Consider the following 19,386-nt stretch of genomic DNA (forward strand, 5'->3'; position numbering starts at 1 on the left):
CATTATTCATTATTTACTGGCAGTTTGACAAGTTATTAATTGATCGCAAGTCTAGTTCCTCCGAAATAAAATGTCCCCCGGTATACTTCTCTGTTGATACATAAATGACACTTAGTCTCTGTGCTTTTTCTTACTCTGTGTTGTCGTAGTGTTTGGTGCTTGTCTCTGTTTCTGCAGCTACATAGTATTATGCTTTTATGCATTTATTCTTAATATTCATTTATCAAGCACTTACTTGGTGTGCTAGGCCAGTTCCAGATGCAGGAGAAATTCACACAATGCCTGCTTTCATGGAACTTAGAATCTAATAGAAAAAGAGAGACAATAAAAATAAATACTTAGTAAATATTTAAATAAAAATCATAAGATTTTTATCAGTTATATCTAAAGAATTAAAGTGTGTAGTAGAGGGCAACTTGCAAGTTACTTTAGACTGAAGGTTAGGAAAGGCTTTTCTGAGAGAGTGAAGTTTAACCTGAAATAAATTACAAAAAGGATCTAGCCTTACAAATACTGAGGGAAAGGGGGGCCCAGGCTGAGGAAAGAGCTAGGACAAAGGTGCCAGGTTTTCCCTACTAGACGATGAGTTCCACCTGGGCCATTTTTGTGTGTTTCTGATTGCTCCCATGTTGCATTTTAACATATTACTTTATTTCTATGTAGTACCACCTATTGCTAATGCTGTATAACAACCATACGATTTCTCCGCTTAAAACTCTTCAGTATCTTCTTCTCATTGGACTTAGAATAACATCCAGAGTATAAAGTAGAAGCTCCATGACAATAAGAGTAACATATGTCTGGTTTGCCACAATGTCTCCAGCACAGGTTTCCGTGTCTGATAAGAAGTAAATGCTTCGGCTTGTAGAATAACAGTAAATGAGTACATGAATGAAACTGAGCTCTGTATCCCAGCCCATCAATCTCTTCAAGGGTTAGCAACCAGAATTTCTCCTTTAAACCACCCTCTTACTGTACTGGCCCTTTGCCATTCAGCACATGAATTTTTCCCACCTGAAAAACAAAACCAACAGTAACAACAACAACAATAACAAAATCTTCCCTTTGACCCCTTTAGCTGCCAACCCTCCTCCTTCTCAAGTGTCATAACTTCACTTGCCGCCCACACTCAGAATATCATTTCTACCCACAGTTTTCAAGTTATCATAACATATATAACTGCCAAAATCAATGGACTATTTTTTTTCTCATCTTATTAGACTGCTGGACTTCCTTTGGTGTTGTTAATCTCCTTTTTCTGTAAACTCTCTCTCTCCTAAGCTTCTGGTTTTCCTTTCTCCAGTCACCTCTTATCTTCCTCATGGGCTGTTTACTTCTCATCCTTCCACCCCGACTGGTTTACTCTCACCACTCTGTTTCTTTTACTGTACGATAAGCCCTAAAGAATTAACCCAAACTCATGGCTGTAATTAATACCTATATAATTATGACCCTATGATTTATCATTATCCCAGATATCTTCAAAGTTCCATATAATAATGGCCCTTATTTATTGATTGTTCATTATTACATGGGAACTCTGCTATGAACTTTAAACATGTGGTTTAATTCCTCAATGCTTTTTGAGGTAGAAATATGATTATTTTCATTTCATACAGGAGGAAACAAGGTCTTATACAGTTTAAATGAATTGCTCAAGGCCACACACATAGTGGCATATCTGGGATTTGAATTCAGGCTGCTAGACTCCATGATTTTGATCAGTATATTATATTGCTGCATATACAAGAGTTATTTGATTATTTTCAAGTATCTTAATTGCAAATTATGTTGAGTATAATTCATCAAGATCAAAATTGACTTTCATATATCAAATTGAGAAGGCTTTCCTAAAAATATGCTCTCTTTCTAGAAAACTTTATATTTTACTCTTCTTTTTAAATTGCTTATCTGTACATCTCTTCAGGAAGCTTCTCCTGGAGGAGGAAACTTTAGGATAAAAGAAAATATACAAAAGCACAAAATGTGTCTTCTTTGATCAATGGTTTAAGGCTAAGATTTCAGTCTGATATTTTTGTTCTGTTTAGCTTTGCTTTACTTAGCTTTTGATTAATGCTTGAGTAGACTCTTTACACCAGGAAATAGTGGATGACCAGTTTACTAATAGCTAGGTTTCTTTTCTCTAAGAGTCTAGATGAGACAGACAGATGTGTAGCCAGATTATTAGGCAAACAGATCAAACATTGAAATGTCTGAAGGCTGGAGGAAAAGAAAAACTGAAAAACAGATGATGGTCAAAGACAGGGGTATACAATCAGATTATTTGTGCTCTCTATCCATCTTGCAACTTGTCCATGGGAAAATTATTTAAACAAGCTAGCCTGATAGCTCTCATACATAAAATAAAAATAACTGAACTACCTGCCTCTTGGAGTTGTTGTGAATTGTAATAAGATCTGCTATGGCTAGGACAGTGCCTTACACACAGTGAATATTCAACCAAAGATGGTGAGACTGTTATGGTCCATGCTTTCTTCATATCCTCCTGATTCACATGCTCTACTAGGTGATCGCTTGCCAAACAATTATGGCTACAGTCCATGGAACTAGAGTTCACACTAACAAGCACGTGGATTGGGTGAAACACTTATTTCAGGATCCAGTTTAAAGACATCAGTATGTGTTTCTAATCCCACTGATATGGTTTGGATATTTGTCCGCCCAAACTTCATGTTGAAATGTGGTGCCCAGCGTTGGAGGTGGGGCATGTGGGAGGTGTTTGGGTCATGGAGGCAGATCTCTCATGGCTTGATGCTATCCTCACAATAATGAGTGAGTTCTTGCAGGATCTGGTTGTTTAAAAGAGTGTGATACTTTCCTGTCTTCTCTCTCTTGCTCCTGCCCTCAGCATGTGACATACCTGTTCCTACTTGCCTTCCGCAATGCGAAAAAGCTCTCTGAGGCCTCCTCAGAAGCCAAGCAGATGCTGGCCTCATGCTTTCACAGCCTGCAAAGGTTTGAGCCAATTAAACCTCTTTTCTTTATAATTTACCCAGTCTCAGGTATCCCTTTATTTCTTTATAGCAATGCAAAAACAGCCTAATACACACACCTGAAAAGACGAGACATGCTAGTGAGTCATAACTGCTTAATGAAAAGAACATCACCTAGAATTCCTATCCACTTAGCTGGGTGCTGCCATATCTACCAGTTTATGTGGAATAGAGAGAAATTGGTTTAACTCTGTCTTGTGTCACTCTTATACCTGACTTAATCAAAGTTTCTGAATACATAAATAGTAGGAAAATTGAAAGGTAAGCCCAGGGAAACTGATAAGTATTTCACATTTTTACATAGAATATTTAAAACCTCAAGGAAATTGGATGAGACCGATTATGCCTGGCTGTTTAGAATGTGTTATGACTAAACTACATTATGGAAATTAATTAGAAGCTTAAGGGAGATGCATTACCAATTTCAGATTTTAATTTAGATGGATTGGGTGGTATGGTAATTTAAATTCACCTCATTTTGTATATTCTAAAGACTGCCACTTTGGGGGAGTTAAGGTAACTTTTCTGATTCCATAGACAGTGTGACATGAGCAGCACTCACCCCAAGGCTTGCACTTTTAAGAGGCTATGATTTTCTTCCAGGGCATATTTATACTCTAATAAAATCCTAATTTGAGGATCTATCCATTTACTGTACAATAGTGATGACAATGTGAGGTTGTGCAAATCCTGGTGCTTCATATTACAGACAACCAGCACCCATCTTCCCACAGGGCTTACACTATATAGCCCCAGAACATCATCAGTCATGAGATTCATTGTTACAGTGTGGACTCTCAGAAAGTGCATACAAAATGAAAAAGAATGACATGAAAGGAGGAAGAAATCCATATTTTCTCCACAGGGACCCTAATGCTGGCAACATTATAGCCCCTCTTCTAGATCTGACCTTCATGTAGCTGACCTATATGATGCTCCTGAGTACACATCACCAATACAAGACAGTTCTGTGAAAACAACAGACTAGAGGCCCTTAGCAGGACTGGCAAAAGTGCTCTCAACAACATGGTTGATATCTTGTCCCTGGAGCGCTTGGTGTATGACTTCCCCTTTCCCAATAGAACTATGACTTTGTCCATCTCCTCATGTAAGAAGGCTCCTCACAACCATCTGTTGCCCTCATTGCATCTTTGACCTGGGCCTGGATCTTACAGATCAATGAGCCAAACTAGCATCCCTGATTGTGTGCAGGTGCCATGGTTGCCCATACATAGTCATAATGAGAACTCAGTGTTCTTTCATACATTTGAGCAAAAATAACATACCCAGATTCATACACATAAAAATAATGCAAATCCTCCTCAAATTTCATAAATGCATATCTTTCTTAATCAAATAAAACTATACTTGAGAATAAAGTAAATTCATCCAAAGGCACATTCATTTTGAAGTCACTGAATGCATGTGTAAAATTACTCTGTCCCCCACACATACTCTAGTAAATACCATCTATGATTAAGATTATCCACATCATTTTGAGTTCAAGCTTACTTTTACTCTTGCACAAAAATTGGCAAAGTCTCATCTGACAAGGTTGGAGGTGGTTCTTCCATAGAATGGAGTGATCAGATTCACATAAAGAGAAAGAACACAACATTAGAACAATGTTTTTCCATTTACCTGATCACTCACTTTTCATGTACTTGTAGGTGACTATCTCTTTTTTAGGGGCCAATGCAATCCTAAAAGATTTCAACTGACAACAACGAAAAAGTGTATCAGGATTGAATTAAGATGTGTTAAAATTAACACCTTGGCTTTTTTTTTCTTATTTCACTCTGTGTGATAAAATACTAATGTGTGACCCTGTGAGCTTTGGAAGGAAGCTTCTCATTTCTGATATTCTTCCTTCTGTCATCACTACTTTTACTATATAAATCTCAAAGTAAATGGAAGGGGGAATCTCAATGGGTAGAAGTTGTTCCCACTCCAACTGCTAGAACAAGTAGTGATAGTTCATCCACCTAGGAGTCCTTGTTCCTGTCCGCATGGCCTCTGCCACTGGGAGAGCAAGGTTGACTCATCACTCAAGGGACTCATGCTCCCATCTGAATTAATAATAACTGGCATACGAATAGCACTTTTATTTACAAATCCACAAATTTCTTCCATGTATATTATGTGAATTTTGTCCCAAACCCTACAAGTAGGAAATTTTAAGAATTAAAATCTCATATTTTACAGCCAAGAAAGCAAACTCAGGGTGGTGATTTATCAGGACATACAGCACATTTATAGTGGAGCTAGGTCTCAAAACTAGGTATTCAGATGTAAGGAAAGGTCATGTTGCTAATGTTCTGCACCTTTTTTTTTAGAGTATCTGTAAGTCTAAACACAGCATTTCGTACCACTGTGTGTACTCATGTATCATTATGTGCCTGCATGCCTGTGAAGTAGTTGGTCAGAAGTGTTTCACATAGAGGAGAACAAGGAAACACACACCTTATTTTGGCAAAAGGGAAGAGATCATTACTGCTTGAATGGGTACATGTGCTTACATACAGACACACCACAAAAAACTCTATCATATCACAGATTTACTTTCTAAAAACAGTTTTCTTACAAGTTGATATTTGTATTGTTATGAAATATTTGTATTAAATTATGACCACAGTACAAGTACAGTCCTATATACCTGTATACCAAGTTAATGTAAAAGAACTACCATCAATAATCCTAGATTTCTCTCTCCATTCACCAGGTTTCCATTAGCTATGGCAACCCAATTAAAGAATGTATTGAATGGAAATGAATTAAATTCAACCAGAAAGAAGATAACACTCTTTACACTTCTCATATTGTTACATCAGTTTCATTGTTTCCTTAGGGAAGGAGGATGAATAGCATTTGTTCAGCATTTTCTAATACAAAGGTAACTTCCACATACAGTATCTGCTTCAACCCTCCCATTAACCAATTAAATTAAAAGGTAGTTTTATTATTCCTGTTTCTCAGATAAAAAATATCTGAGACTCAAAGGTGTTCAGTTACTTGTCTCAGACCTCATACTCCTAGGTGCCATACCCAGAATCCCAACATAAGTGTCAATTCATTTTTTTCCTTTTTAATTTTTTTCTAATTTTTGCAGAAACATAGTAGGTGTATATAATTATGGGGTACAAAAGATATTTTGATACAGGCATGCAGTGTGTAATAATCACATCAGGGCAAATGGGGTATTCATCACCTCAAGCTTTTATCCTTTGTGTTACAAACAATTCAATTATACTCTTTTAGTTATTTCAAAATGAACTCTTAAATTATTTTTGACTACAGTCCCCCTTTTGTGTTAGGAAATACTAGATTTTATTCATTCTTTCTATTTTTTTAATCCATCATCCATTAACTCTTAAATTAAAGTGACTTCCCTTTTACCTTAGTACGTGTCAGGAGTATCCCAGAAAGAAGAAGAAGGACGCTGGACAGCAGGCATTGGGGAAACAGGCATGACTCTTGTTCCTTCCTCAGTTCTCACTCCTACTGAGCTACCTGTGTCATTCCAATCTTGTCAAAAAACAAAGGAGTTTCTGTAGAACAGATAGAAATGGAAAGGAGATGCCAAGCACTCAGGAGGGATCTCTGTCAGGTCATTTAATATCTGGAACGAAAGCACAAGAGTGCCGGATCAGAGTTAATAAAGGTGACCTTCATTGCCACAATAATCTTTATCACCTCCTCCCTTCACTAAAGATATATTCTAAGTAGAAAGTTTGCTTTATATACAAACGGCTTCAACACATACCCACACTCTTCCTTCCATTATTTCAACCAGATAATCACACCTACGTTTTTTCGTATAGAAATTTTGAGGACCCTCACTTGTTTCTGAGATGTTCCTATAAATTGAGGATATTTCTTTTTCACTTCCTAGAAAGGGCTTCCACCCCACTCAGAATAGCCCACAATATACTACTATGGTAGTGATGAGAGATCCAAACCTCAGAGATGGGCAAAGGAAAGTTCATATCCAACTTAGACCAAGAAGTTGAGGTGGGAGGGTGGGAAGAGGGCAGAAGACAATTGCAAAAGTGATGGGGTATTAATAGAAAGTGGCTGTAGTAAAACTCATGCACACATGTCCAAGGTCAAATTCCAAGAGGAAAAAAAAAAAAAAAAACACTAAGAAAAATAAATTACTGGGGAAAAAAAAAACAGTTAAAAATGACCTCAGTACAATTTGGGGATGAAATGAAATCAAAAGTGGAAAGAGTTAGAAGGGCTTCATATACTACAAAACCTAAATTAGCTTTGTTTTGGAGAAAGTTTACTAACAGATGCCAGGTTCAGCAGAAATGCCTCTGGCAATGGCAGAAACACTAACAAACAAAATCTGCAGCTGAGAAACAAACTGCCGGGTCATTAAACAAAGAGGCACACAGCCGGGCGCGGTGGCTCACGCCTGTAATCCCAGCACTTTGGGAGGCCGAGGCGGGTGGGTCACGAGGACAGGAGATCGAGACCATCCTGACTAACACGTGAAATCCCGTCTCTACTAAAAATACAAAAAAAAAAAAAAAAAAAAAAAAAAAAAAATTAGCCGGGCGTGGTGGCAGGCGCCTGTAGTCCCAGCTACTCCGGAGGCTGAGGCAGGAGAATGGCGTGAACCCGGTGGCGGAACTTGCAGTGAGCCTAGATCACTCCACTATTCTCCAGCCTGGACGACAGACCGAGACTCCGTCTCAAAAAATAAAACAAAACAAAACCAAAAAACCAAAGAGGCACACTACCTTAGCACCAGCACGTTAAAAAAAGACCAGTGTCTGTGCACTGGGATATTGCAAGAACTTTCCACATGAAATCTTCCTTTGTAAGACACATAGAGCTGCCACACACCAAATTTCTGCTTTGGATCCTAGAACTGTAACAAAATAACAATAAAATACAATTGGTATAACTCTTGAAGTTCCCTAAGCAACTTGTAAGCCAAAATGTATTTAACCTGTCCACGAATGATTTTTTTCTCACGCACTTCAAAGAATGCAGTCCTATGTGTGGAAGAATTTTGTTCTGGTCAGGACACAGAACCGAGTTTGTATAATTGTTAAAATAGTCATGAAAGCGATAAAAAATATCTCATCAATTCGTTTATATTCTCAAATATTTAATAAGAACCTACTATGTACATGTTGAACTCTATTTGACACTGGGAATGCAAAGAGAAATACAGCAGATTTTTAAAAATGATCCATTGGGTTTGGAGCTCCAGATTCTGATAAATCCAGAAGGGAACCAAAAAAATCCAGAGAATAGCATCCTTTGAGGGGCAGCAAGCTCCCAGAGATCAATGAGAATGGTCAGCTTGGAGATCTCTGTAGATCTTTTGGAAGTTTGCTCTCTTTAAATGTTTAAAGTGCTGACTTTTTTTTTTTTTTGAGGCGGAGTCTCCCTCTGTCGCCCAGGCTGGAGTGCAGTGGCCAGATCTCAGCTCACTGCAAGCTCCGCCTCCCAGGTTTACGCCATTCTCCTGCCTCAGCCTCCCCAGTAGCTGGGACTACAGGCGCCCGCCACCTCGGCCGGCTAGATTTTTGTATTTTTTAGTAGAGACGGGGTTTCATCGTGTTAGCCAGGATGGTCTTGATCTCCTGACCTTGTGATCCGCCCATCTCGGCCTCCCAAAGTGCTGGGATTACAGGCTTGAGCCACCGCGCCCGGCTAAAGTGCTGACTTAACAAAGAATGGGTAGATGTGTTCCATGGGGTACCAGGGGACAAAACCATAGAAGTTATAGGGAGAGGTATTTCGACCCAATAAAATTAAGGAGCAAAACGGGCCAGCTTACAAAGGCTTTCAGACTCTGGAAATACTCAAGTAGAGGTTGAATAATCAACTTGTTAGAACATCCTAATGGGGCTTTTGGCTCCTGTATGAAGTTAAATTTAAATCTATTAATCTGAGATAGTAAGACCAGTGGTGTTGGACGACTCAATCTCATTGATTCCTTTTATATGAAAAAGTAATAAGATTAGCATTGTATAACTTTAAAATTATGCTATGTTATTTGCTGTGAAAATAATTTTAATAATAAGATTATTAAAAAGTAGACCTATAACAAGCAACAAATACTTCCACCCTTGGGGATTAGGGTGGGACAATAAGTGTCTTCAGTTCCTTACGCTCCTGTATCTCTGATTTCTTTTTTTAGTCAGTTTGTAATCGTTGTGTCATAAAGTTTTACTCTAAGAAAAGAAGAATAGTGCATCCCCAAGGGCAGGGTTGAGCCTCCTTGCCTATTAGGTACAGTGTGGTCACTAGAAGTACATTGCTGTTTTAGACAGAAATATCTCATTCCTACCACTTGGTCATGAAAGACATGGTTTGAATACCTTCTGCCCAAGTATGAATTACTTGTACGAATGTTACCTATTTTAATGGAATGTCTGGTCAGTCAGTAGTTATTTTAGTTCTGGGTATTATATGGCAGCTATCTGTAGGCTATTAAATTGCTTTCCAAATCTGTTGAAGTAGCAGTTGTTACAGGATTAACTGGGTCAAGAGAGTCTAGAGACTCTAATAAAGTTGAATCAGAATTGGATGCTTCTGTTAGATAACCTTCTTCCTCTCTGAAACCATCCAACAAAGTCTTTCATACTCTTGCTTCTCTTTCTTACAAGAGATGCTCTGTTTCTTTATCACTAAAGTCTTTTTATTGCCTTTTTTTTTTTTTGACACTTTAATTTCTTCCTGGTATTGGATAAATAAAAAGTACAGCAGGAATACATAAAAGTGGGTAATGAGGAGGGGATAATATCTATCAGAATTAATGGAGTACAGAACTATATTTAAATAGTTTTGTATTAGTACAAAACCAGACATATCTAAAACAGAAACTTGTCATAAAAGAGATACTTCCAACAAGTGGTAATGGGAAAATTGCCTAACTACTTGGGGAGGGGAGAATGTTAGATTATTACTTTTTATCATTGTAAGTTTTATCAAGATTAAATAATTATATATAAAGAAATTAAACCATACTGACAGTAGGAGAAAATAAACACTTTATATGGCATTGTGGTGGAGAAAGTCTTCCTAAGCATGATACCAAAAGCAGAAACCAAAAGTACGAGACTCATAAGTACAACTAATTAAAAATTAGGATATCACATATAACAGCAAAGGGAATAATTAAATGCAAATGATAAACTCTGAAAATATTTACAACGTATATGATGTACTAATACAAAAAATAGTTCTTAAAAATGAATAGAAGCTGAGAAAAAAGTATCCTCCCAAAATAGCCTTAAGAAATGAAGAAATGATAAGAAGATATTTCTGTGGTTTCTAATATATTTGATACGTACGTGGTTTTCAATACTTTTCTGTTTTAAATGACACTGTAATGAGTGTGTTTCTACATATGTTGGTGCATTTATTCACAAAGAGAGAAATCGTATTTGGTGAGATTAGTCATCCCATGTCTTGACCTTCTCTATCTGTAGGTGTCTCATTTGCTTCACACGAATTCCAAGTCATCTTCTTCCCTTTGATTTATTTCTGTCTATCTAAAATAGACTAATATGGAATTAATGATACAATTTGTGTGCTAACCAGAGTCCACTCTGAGTCACAACCATCAGATGTATCAAAACATTATGTTGTACATTACAAAATATATACAATGTTTGAAAATTACAAAAGAAATTAATTAATAAAAAATAAAAGACAGTCAGGATAGAAAAAACAAATGAGGCACATATTAATCTTAAAGCCCAGCAGCTGGGATGTCCCTTCCCATGACTTTATTCAGCTGGAATTCTCCTTCTCTGAGCTTCTCCTTCTCTGAAATCCTTATTCAACTGTTCCTCTAAGACAAAATTCTTGCCACATTTGTTTGGTCATTCCAGTTGCTAATACAGAACCTGGCATGTAATATACACTCAATAGTGTTTGATGCATGAACTCATGTGAAGGAATAAGCTAAGTTTCTTTTCTTCTTTTGGGTCATCATGAGAAGATAAGGAGCAAAATTTGTAAAGATAATTGTAAAATGTGTACATCTAGTGAGGAAGTTAGTCCTATCTACAACCCAATCGCCTTTTCCTGTAACCAAAAGGATCCATGTTAGAGGAAGACCTGTGTGCCTAAACTTGTATTAGATCCTACCAGCAGTCTTAAAGATAAGAAAAGACACAGACTATGCCTGGCAGGAGATGGCAATCTAATGAGATAAGTAAGTTACAAATGCTTACATGACACAGACACAAAAATTGAAAAAAAAGAGAAGATTATGCAGACAAATATTTGTTCAGATTTAAAAGACGTTTTTGGAATGATTAGGAATGCAGATAACTAATAGGCTGGAGAAACAGTCCACACTGTGCACCACTTTGGCCCTGCTCCTTGGCTGTTTTCCACCACAATTAGTTGTCTGACAACCTTGCAAGATCTTAATAAAAATAACTCATAAGATTTAGTCACATCAGAAAAGTCATCAAAATGAGTGATTGCAAATGTTTTGAAACAGTCACGAGCTAAATAAGCATCTAGGATATACATTTTAAAAATTGCCTTATCTCTTTCATCTGCAAAGAAAACACCAGAAGGATACTGTCATAACTTCAGCACTCTCACCTCATCCTTCAAAACATATTAATATCACATTGTGAAGTTGGTGCCATTGTCAGGAGTCCAATACAATCCCACAGCATTTCTTTCTGTTATTTTTTCCTTTCTTGGAGTAGTAACCTTTTTCTAATCTTGTTACACACATTTTTATGCTTTCTAACCTAGTAAATACCAGATGTATTTTTGCTTGCAATTACATCAGATTTCATGACCTAAAGGAGCATGAAAGAATATAATTACACTATTTATATAAATAAAATACTCAGGAGATTGTGTAAAACCCATCACAGTTCACAAAGCCCATTTGCACATAGTTGTTGTCAACTTAAAACCACTCTATGACTTGTTTGGACAGATTATAGTGGGTTTTTTTTTTCCATTTTAAAAAGGAGAAAATTGAAGTTTAGAAATGCTAAGGAAAATTCTCAAGGTTAACAGAGCATACAGATGGTAAAATGATTCTTGAAAAACGTTCATCTGCCTCTAAAACTATGATACCCTGTTCCTATGTGTGGGATGCACAATTGAGAGAAAGAGGCAGAGAGGCAGCTGATCTTCCCTAGTGCCCCTAGTATAGTAGTCGGGAGGTCAAACAATGTCCTAAACTCAGTGTACTATCATAGCAATAACTCAATCCATAACTCCTTCCTTATCATTCTACACTTCCCACTAGAAAAAATGGCACTTCCCTGGACTGGCTACATTATTTACAGGAACCAATACCCTGTTCTTAGAGTCTTCCCAATGCAAAATTGAAAAAAGTATAGAAAAACGTTCTCCTGGTATTTTATTACTAAATCTTTAGGTATACATCTTAATTTTTGGATGCTTCTATTTCTCTCACAGCCACAGAAATCCCAAGTTTCTTAGGACTTTCAATATCCTGAGCAATCTACCAGAACCGCCTTCTCTAGGAAGAACCCTATGTACTTTCCTGTTTTGGTCATCTTTTCCATAGAAAGAGGAAAATAAATGAGTTCATACTAAGACATTAATGATAGCAATTTGATAAATGAACTTCTCTATTGATGGCAAATTATTTCTTTTATGAGTCTCTTATTGACTCATTTCAGATATCAGCGACAGGCTGCAAGGGGAAATATTTGGAAATGGTTAGTCTTACTAGCAACTGCTACCCATAAACCTCACCATAACATTAACTAGATGGATATTTTTAAGTCTGCCATCCTAGATTTAGATTAATAATTTGTCTATATTGCTTTTAAAATGAAGAATTACATTTTTCAATGCTTAGACTATTACACTGAAATATTGTCTGAATAAAAATAATAAACCATCACTGACAAATAACCACTTCTGCTTTCAACATGTCAGAGAAAACCGTAAAAGACAGAGAAAAGAGACTGGATGCTGTGGAAGTTTCCCAGTGGGTCCAAAGGAAATAAAATGGCCCCTTTTCCTGAGCCATTTTAAGCCTTGATTACATTAACTTTTAGAAAATGCACGAAGAAAATATTTCAGAGAAGGGTCTTACTGGGATAAGTTCATATATTTCTTGGAACTCTGGTAGCCCATGAATGATAGCATATGTTAGTGTTAACCTTGTGTTACATTTCTGAGCCAGTGTCCAGCACAGCCTCTGAGGCCATCTGCTTTCAGCCCTGAAAATAACCAGAGATGACTGAATTCTTGGAACATATTTTTCCTACTGTTTTATTAGTAAAACATTTCCACCATAATCAATCTCTGTGGTTTACCTCAAGCATATATTTGACAAGCATCCTAGGTTTGGTTCTTTAGTACACACAGTAGACTTTATATCCCCAGGAAAGTCATATTTGACATTGGAGAAGTTTCAGTACACATGCAGTGGAATCCTATAAAGTCTCATTTGCTTCTCTCTCTGCTCTCAGGAGGAAAAGGGACATGTACTAAATGAAACCGCAAGAGTAGGGAGATAAAGTAGCCCATGTGCTGGTATTTTCCCTGTGTTAATACCTTCAGCATCCTCACTCATTTAGATGTTCTAGTTATAGATATATTTTTTCCCATATCCCATCTACTGTGTTTTCTTGCCTCTTTAGATGGCTCTTTGTGGCTCTCCTGATTGTCTGTATCTGATGGCTGAGGCACATAATCTAAAATGTGTGCTCAAATAAATGGTAAAACCAGAACATCTGAAAACACGGAAGTATTCCTGGCCGACTTATGATTCAAATAGGATCTTCTTCATCCCAATTAAGCAAGCCTACTTGAACAAAGATAGCTAAAACATTGCTTTCACACAGACATTTTTTTAAATGTATCAAATAAAGAGAAAAAAAGGACATAGAGGATGATATGGGAAGAACATTACTTACTAAGTCATTGCCTTTAGAAATCTTGAAGACATGTATTGAATTGCTTTGTTTCTGAACTGGATGGAAGCTCTGCAAAAAATCCTCCTGTGACTTCTTTCATTGCCTTCATTCAGTTTTACATTGTTTTGAAGGTCCAGGCAGAGAGGATATGTAATTGGACATTTGGTGAATGCAGGGAAGTGAAATTGTGTCCAAAGGTATTAGCTTATCTTAGTTTGAAGAGCAAGGAGAACATTTTATTTCATCTAACTTTTTATAGCAATCAATTAATCCTCTGCTTCAAGGATAACAACAGAATGCCTTTATTCATTCTCATGGAAACATTGACATCTAGTGGGTCACTGCATTAATGCAGGCCGGCTCAAAGGCTGGGGGAAATCTCAAATCTTTGTGATATTCAGTGTGGTATGCTCTCTTCGATTAATTTGGCTCATTGATCTCACTAGATAGCTGCTGTTTATAATTGTGTATTTAAACAAAATTCAAAGAAAGCTGTAGAAAACAAAATGAACATATCTCACCAATAGCTTTCATGTATGTTGTAAATAAATTCTGAAGGATTGTTTTACTTGAAGATCTAATTGTTGTTTGTAGGAATCAAAACTCATAATGGTTCACTGAGTTTTACTAATGATAGAAGCTATCCATTCGTGTTGGGAGATCCTCAGAGCCTGGCACAGTAGCTCCCAAACTTGTTAAATTTACAGATGACTTTGATAAACAGTATGAATGCTCTACCAGGAAAGTGTATATTTAAGCAGCCACATTAAATTTTGCACACAACCTCAAGGAATGCATAAAACATTTCAAGGTCAGGCTGTAAAAAAAACAAAAACAAAAACAAAAACAAAAAACTAGTAATAGTGATAGGAAACTCTTTTTTTCTTTTTTTTTTTTTTTTTTTGAGACGGAGTCTCACTCTGTCACCAGGCTGGAGTGCAGTGGCTTACTGAAACCTCCGCCTCACTCGTTCAAGTGATTCTCCTGCCTCAGCCTCCAGAGTAGCTGAGACTACACACGCCCGGCTAATTTTTGTATTTTTAGTAGAGATGGGGTTTCCCCATGTTGGCCAGGATGGTCTCCATCTCTTGACCTTGTGTTGCCCGCCTGCCTTAGCCTCCCAAAGTGTTGGGATTACAGGCGTGAGCCACCACGCCTGGCCGATAGCAAACTCTTACATACCACTTCCTATGTGTCAGGTACTGTTTTAAGTGCTGTTCATATATTAGCTCATTTAACTCTGACAACTCTTCTAAGAAGCAGTTATTATTATTCACCCTTTCCACAGAAAAAGAAACTCAAACACAGAGAGATAAAAATATTGGCTTGAAGCCACACAGGCCCTAGCACGTAGAGTTAAGACTCAAACCTAAGTAGGCTGGCCCCAAGTTATATGTTCTGTCACACTGTCCAAAGCCTTCAGAGATGGCTAGACAGGTGGATGGAAACCTTAGACACTGGTTTCACTCTGGCCAGTCTCTTTCAGCAATCTCTTCAGACTACTGTAATTACTTTCTGTCCACCATTGCCTAGAATTGTATTGCAACAGATAGACATGCATTATCTAATGAGAGGAGAAGAAAACAGGCAGAGAAATAAGGCAATGTGTTTTGGGTCCCTTAAAATGGAGATACAATGCAAAAATTTGCATTAATAGGACCGGCAAGTCCTGTAGTCTTGGATTGACAGCCACTGGAAATAAAAATGACCCATACATAGATCACAAAAACACTGAATTTGAGCAAATATTGTCAGTTCTGGGGTGGCGGGAAATGTGATAGATCTTCTTTGTGCTATAAGACCTTTAATCTTTCACCTTCATACTTTTTCAAAAAGTTCCTTCAAAGCAAACTACCTGGATTAATTTTCCTGTGGTCTAGAAGAGAAGGGTTACAGCATCTGCTCCCCAGTATGCAATCCTCCTGGAGTGCAATGGTAATGAGGTTAGGGAGAAGTGTTCAAGTACATACTAGGTTACTGCCATCCAAGATGTCCCAGCTGGATCATCCTACTCACATTCTCCCCCATAGGCTGCGGGGAGATTAAAGAAAAGGGCTGTTGGACAGTCAGAAACCTTCCTGAGTAGTGCCTGTCCCCTAAACCCCTAAACACTTGGCTGTGATAAAGAATCTCCTTTTGAACCCGTTTCTAGATGGCAAGAGAGGGAGTGGAAGGTCACTTCCACTTCTTTGAAAAGATCTGTTTATTTCCAAGGAACCATTTATAAATATGGGAGTCTCTCAATTACCTTTATCATATAATTTTCCTTTGAAATGGATATGGTGAAAACTTTGAAAGCATTCTTTTTGAATTCTAGGAAGTTTTCCCTTTCTCACCTTTGGCACAAATATTTAACCAAGCTAGAAATCATAATTGCTGTTTCACAAATGAAACTGGGTTTGTTAACACAGAATTTTTGAGGCAGATAAAGAGAAAGAGAAGTGAACATCCACGGATAGTAAAACATTTTCTCCGGAGTATCCTGATGAATCTAAAAGAAAGGCACACGTGTTTTCCAATTAAGAAAATGCCTGCCGAGCAAAGGGTAATGCCATATGTTTGAGTCTCTTAAATGGAAATGAACGGTCAAAAGCTTTTTGCTGAAAAAGAAAAGAAAGGGGTTGCCATTGCTCTTGTGGCCTGGTAATCCGAACTTCCGAAATCTCATCACTTCATTTCTGTTAATGCCACTATTATCTAAGTGCACTGGGACTCTTTAATATTGATGTCCTAATTCTATAATTAATGCAAGCAAATTTACCCTTTTCTACTTTGCCTTTAAAAATACCATTTGTTTCATTCAGAAAGAGAACTCAGTAGATTCCCAGCGTAGTTTTCAGCGATTTAATCTTCCGTGATAAAGCCCTGTGCTTTGTACTTCACCACTGGACTATCAATGTCTCCTCACAAACCCTTGAGGGATGAAATCAAAAGGCTTTTGAGATTCAGAATAGATTCCATCTACTGCCTCGCCTTTTCCTTATTCTTTTCTGAGTGATATGAAAGACTTGCTCAATAAATGTTAAATGAATAATAAAGGTCAGAGGAAGGTCATAATTTCTTTTGAAAGAGGCACATTTTCTTAAACTCATCAAACTATAATTTTCTAACTACAGGGGAAATATGAACCCTCATTAACAAAGAATGGTGCTTTCATTTTCCACTTAGGACACAGACTTGTGTTCTCCTGATCTAGGTATCTATATAGAACCATATTAAAACGGACTGTGACTCAATACTTTGTAAAAATGGTAGAAGGTTTTATTGTAAAGAACTGAAACCTGCAAAATAATGAGAATCGGATGTGGATTACAACACATAGGACACAACTAAGAAAGATTGTTAGGCTGGCTCTGAGACTGAACACCTCTTTGTAAGGACTAAGGGAACTCTTTTGCCAGGGGAGTTAAAGCACTGAGTTCTGCTTCTGTCTGGTTCCCCTTTGGTGGGTGCTATGTTGCTATTGCCCCATTAGGGTTTGTGCCAAGACCTTTAAAATTCAGACTAGAACTTTGTTTAGCTACTCACTGAAATAATGAAAATAATAAATAATGTTAGCCTATTATATATATACTCTTATGACTATAATATAAATAATATCATTCCTTCAGGGTTTACCGTGCTAAGTGTTCTAGTAAACACTGCATTGTGTTTATTGTATTTAGTTATCCCCTAGTAAAAGAAAAGTTTCAGGAATGCAGAGACATATTTTTCTTATACACTATGGAACTACCCATACCTGGAACACTGCCTACTGTGTAGCTCATTGAATTAACTGACGAATGTTGATGGCATTACAATATATATTTGACAGATGAAAAAAATTAAGGCTCATCAATGTTGCTTTGCGTCTACATTATCAAAGAACAAGTCCCTTTGCACACAGCTAGCAAGTTTTGGGGCTAAGGTATAACTCAGTTCTATCTAACTTCAAAAGCCAACAAATATATGTCACAGTAATGAAATCTATTGCCATGAAAAGCACTGCTTTCCTTCCAGATGTTATTGGTAAATTATTAGCCCTATGTCTCTACTCTGAGTGAGACACGGCTTCTCCGTGTTCGGCACAATGAACTCTATTCTCTCTTCTGCTATTAATACAGAAAACGTTTTAAAGTCCTTTATTGGCACTCTACCTACATGGTGCCCAGCTGGAATGTGGTCACTCGTTTGTGCAGGAAGATGACATTCTTATGAAGCAGCATTAAATAACACATAAACATTGTTTCATAACAATAGCTCTGGGCATTACACATTTTTTTTTTTTTTTTTTTTTACCAAATACCATATAGGTTTTACTGGGTCTCTCTAGTTTTTCAGCTATTTACCTTCTTTACATTCGACTTTTCACAACTTGTCTCCCCAAACGAGCTTCCTATCCTCAACTATTTTTGAAAGTTACAAGCTACATTCAGAAACTGAATGATATTCAGACTGAAAATCTTATGCTCAAGATGACTTAAGCCCAACACTAAGAAGTAGTGAAGAATGTGCTTCCTGGACTAAATTTGCTTGTGAATCCTTTGTGTTCTTCCCTCCTTCATTGAAGCCTGGAAGAAGCAATCCTGGATTGTTGAGGGGGTCCTCACTGATCATTCACTAACCATATGATTTGGAGCAAGTGCTTCATCCTCAAAACTTTCAATTTGTAAACATCAGGGTAATTTTCAGAGTTTTTATTTTATCTTTGAAAATTTTTAATTTGTTATATTTAACATGAACATTACAAAATTCAAAAATGCCAAAGAATATTTGGTTACATGTAAATCTTTCACCACTCCTATCCTCCAACTCAAAACCACTGTTTCCTACGTATCCTTCCAAGGAAATCCTTTGCATAGCCAAGCAGTTTTATTCATTTTTAACACCAAAGGTAGCTTACTATACAGAGTTTTCACATTTGTTATTTACTTATCAATATTTCTCAAAGGCTATTAAATATGTGAGAGTTCACCGAAAGCTTACTCATCCTTTTGAAAAGCTGTATGAGATAACTTCTGTACCTTATAAAATTATTTTTAAATGTAACATGGAAGAACAAACAGGTGAAAATATTCAAGACATTTTTGAAAACAGAATAATAATAAAAGGAAAGTTTGTCTATCCCACTGTCTACATGTCCAAGTATACTTTAAAATAGTAAAAGAGCTCAATATTAATGCATGACAGACCACAAACAGAAAGCACAGTAAAAAGAACTAATGTATATAACTATCTGGTATATAATAAAATTTATATGGTAAATGGGATATTTGGAAAAGGTTAAATTAGATTAGTATCACATTCCAAATATATTCCAAATAAATTGAAGGGTTAAGGGTAAGAAAATGAAACCATTAAAGAAGCAAAAGTAAATATCCCATGTTTGTCACAGTCTTATTCACAATAGCCAAGATATGGAATCGATGTGTCTATCAATGGACGAGTGGATGAAGAAAATGTGGTACACATATACACAGTGGAATATC

The 19,386-nt window shown here is 37.0% G+C and overlaps 1 long non-coding RNA gene across 3 annotated transcripts in view; it reads right to left on the bottom strand.

Moving 5' to 3' along the window:
- The window catches only part of LOC105489980 (uncharacterized), a 54,709-nt gene extending 40,559 nt beyond the window's left edge, over positions 1-14,150 (bottom strand). For 2 of the 3 annotated variants that reach the window (XR_011619913.1, XR_011619911.1), the window contains exons 1-3: positions 13,919-14,149; positions 6,411-6,633; positions 236-304 (exon numbers count right to left, since the gene is read on the bottom strand). This is a non-coding gene — a long non-coding RNA (uncharacterized lncRNA). Of the gene's footprint in view, positions 1-235; positions 305-6,410; positions 6,634-13,918 lie in introns of all 3 variants that reach the window. The other variant, XR_011619912.1, reaches the window with a different exon arrangement.
- Positions 14,151-19,386: the final 5,236 nt, after the last annotated feature.

Source organism: Macaca nemestrina, chromosome 2, assembly GCF_043159975.1.
Source record: "Macaca nemestrina isolate mMacNem1 chromosome 2, mMacNem.hap1, whole genome shotgun sequence".
Taxonomy (NCBI): domain Eukaryota; kingdom Metazoa; phylum Chordata; class Mammalia; order Primates; family Cercopithecidae; genus Macaca; species Macaca nemestrina.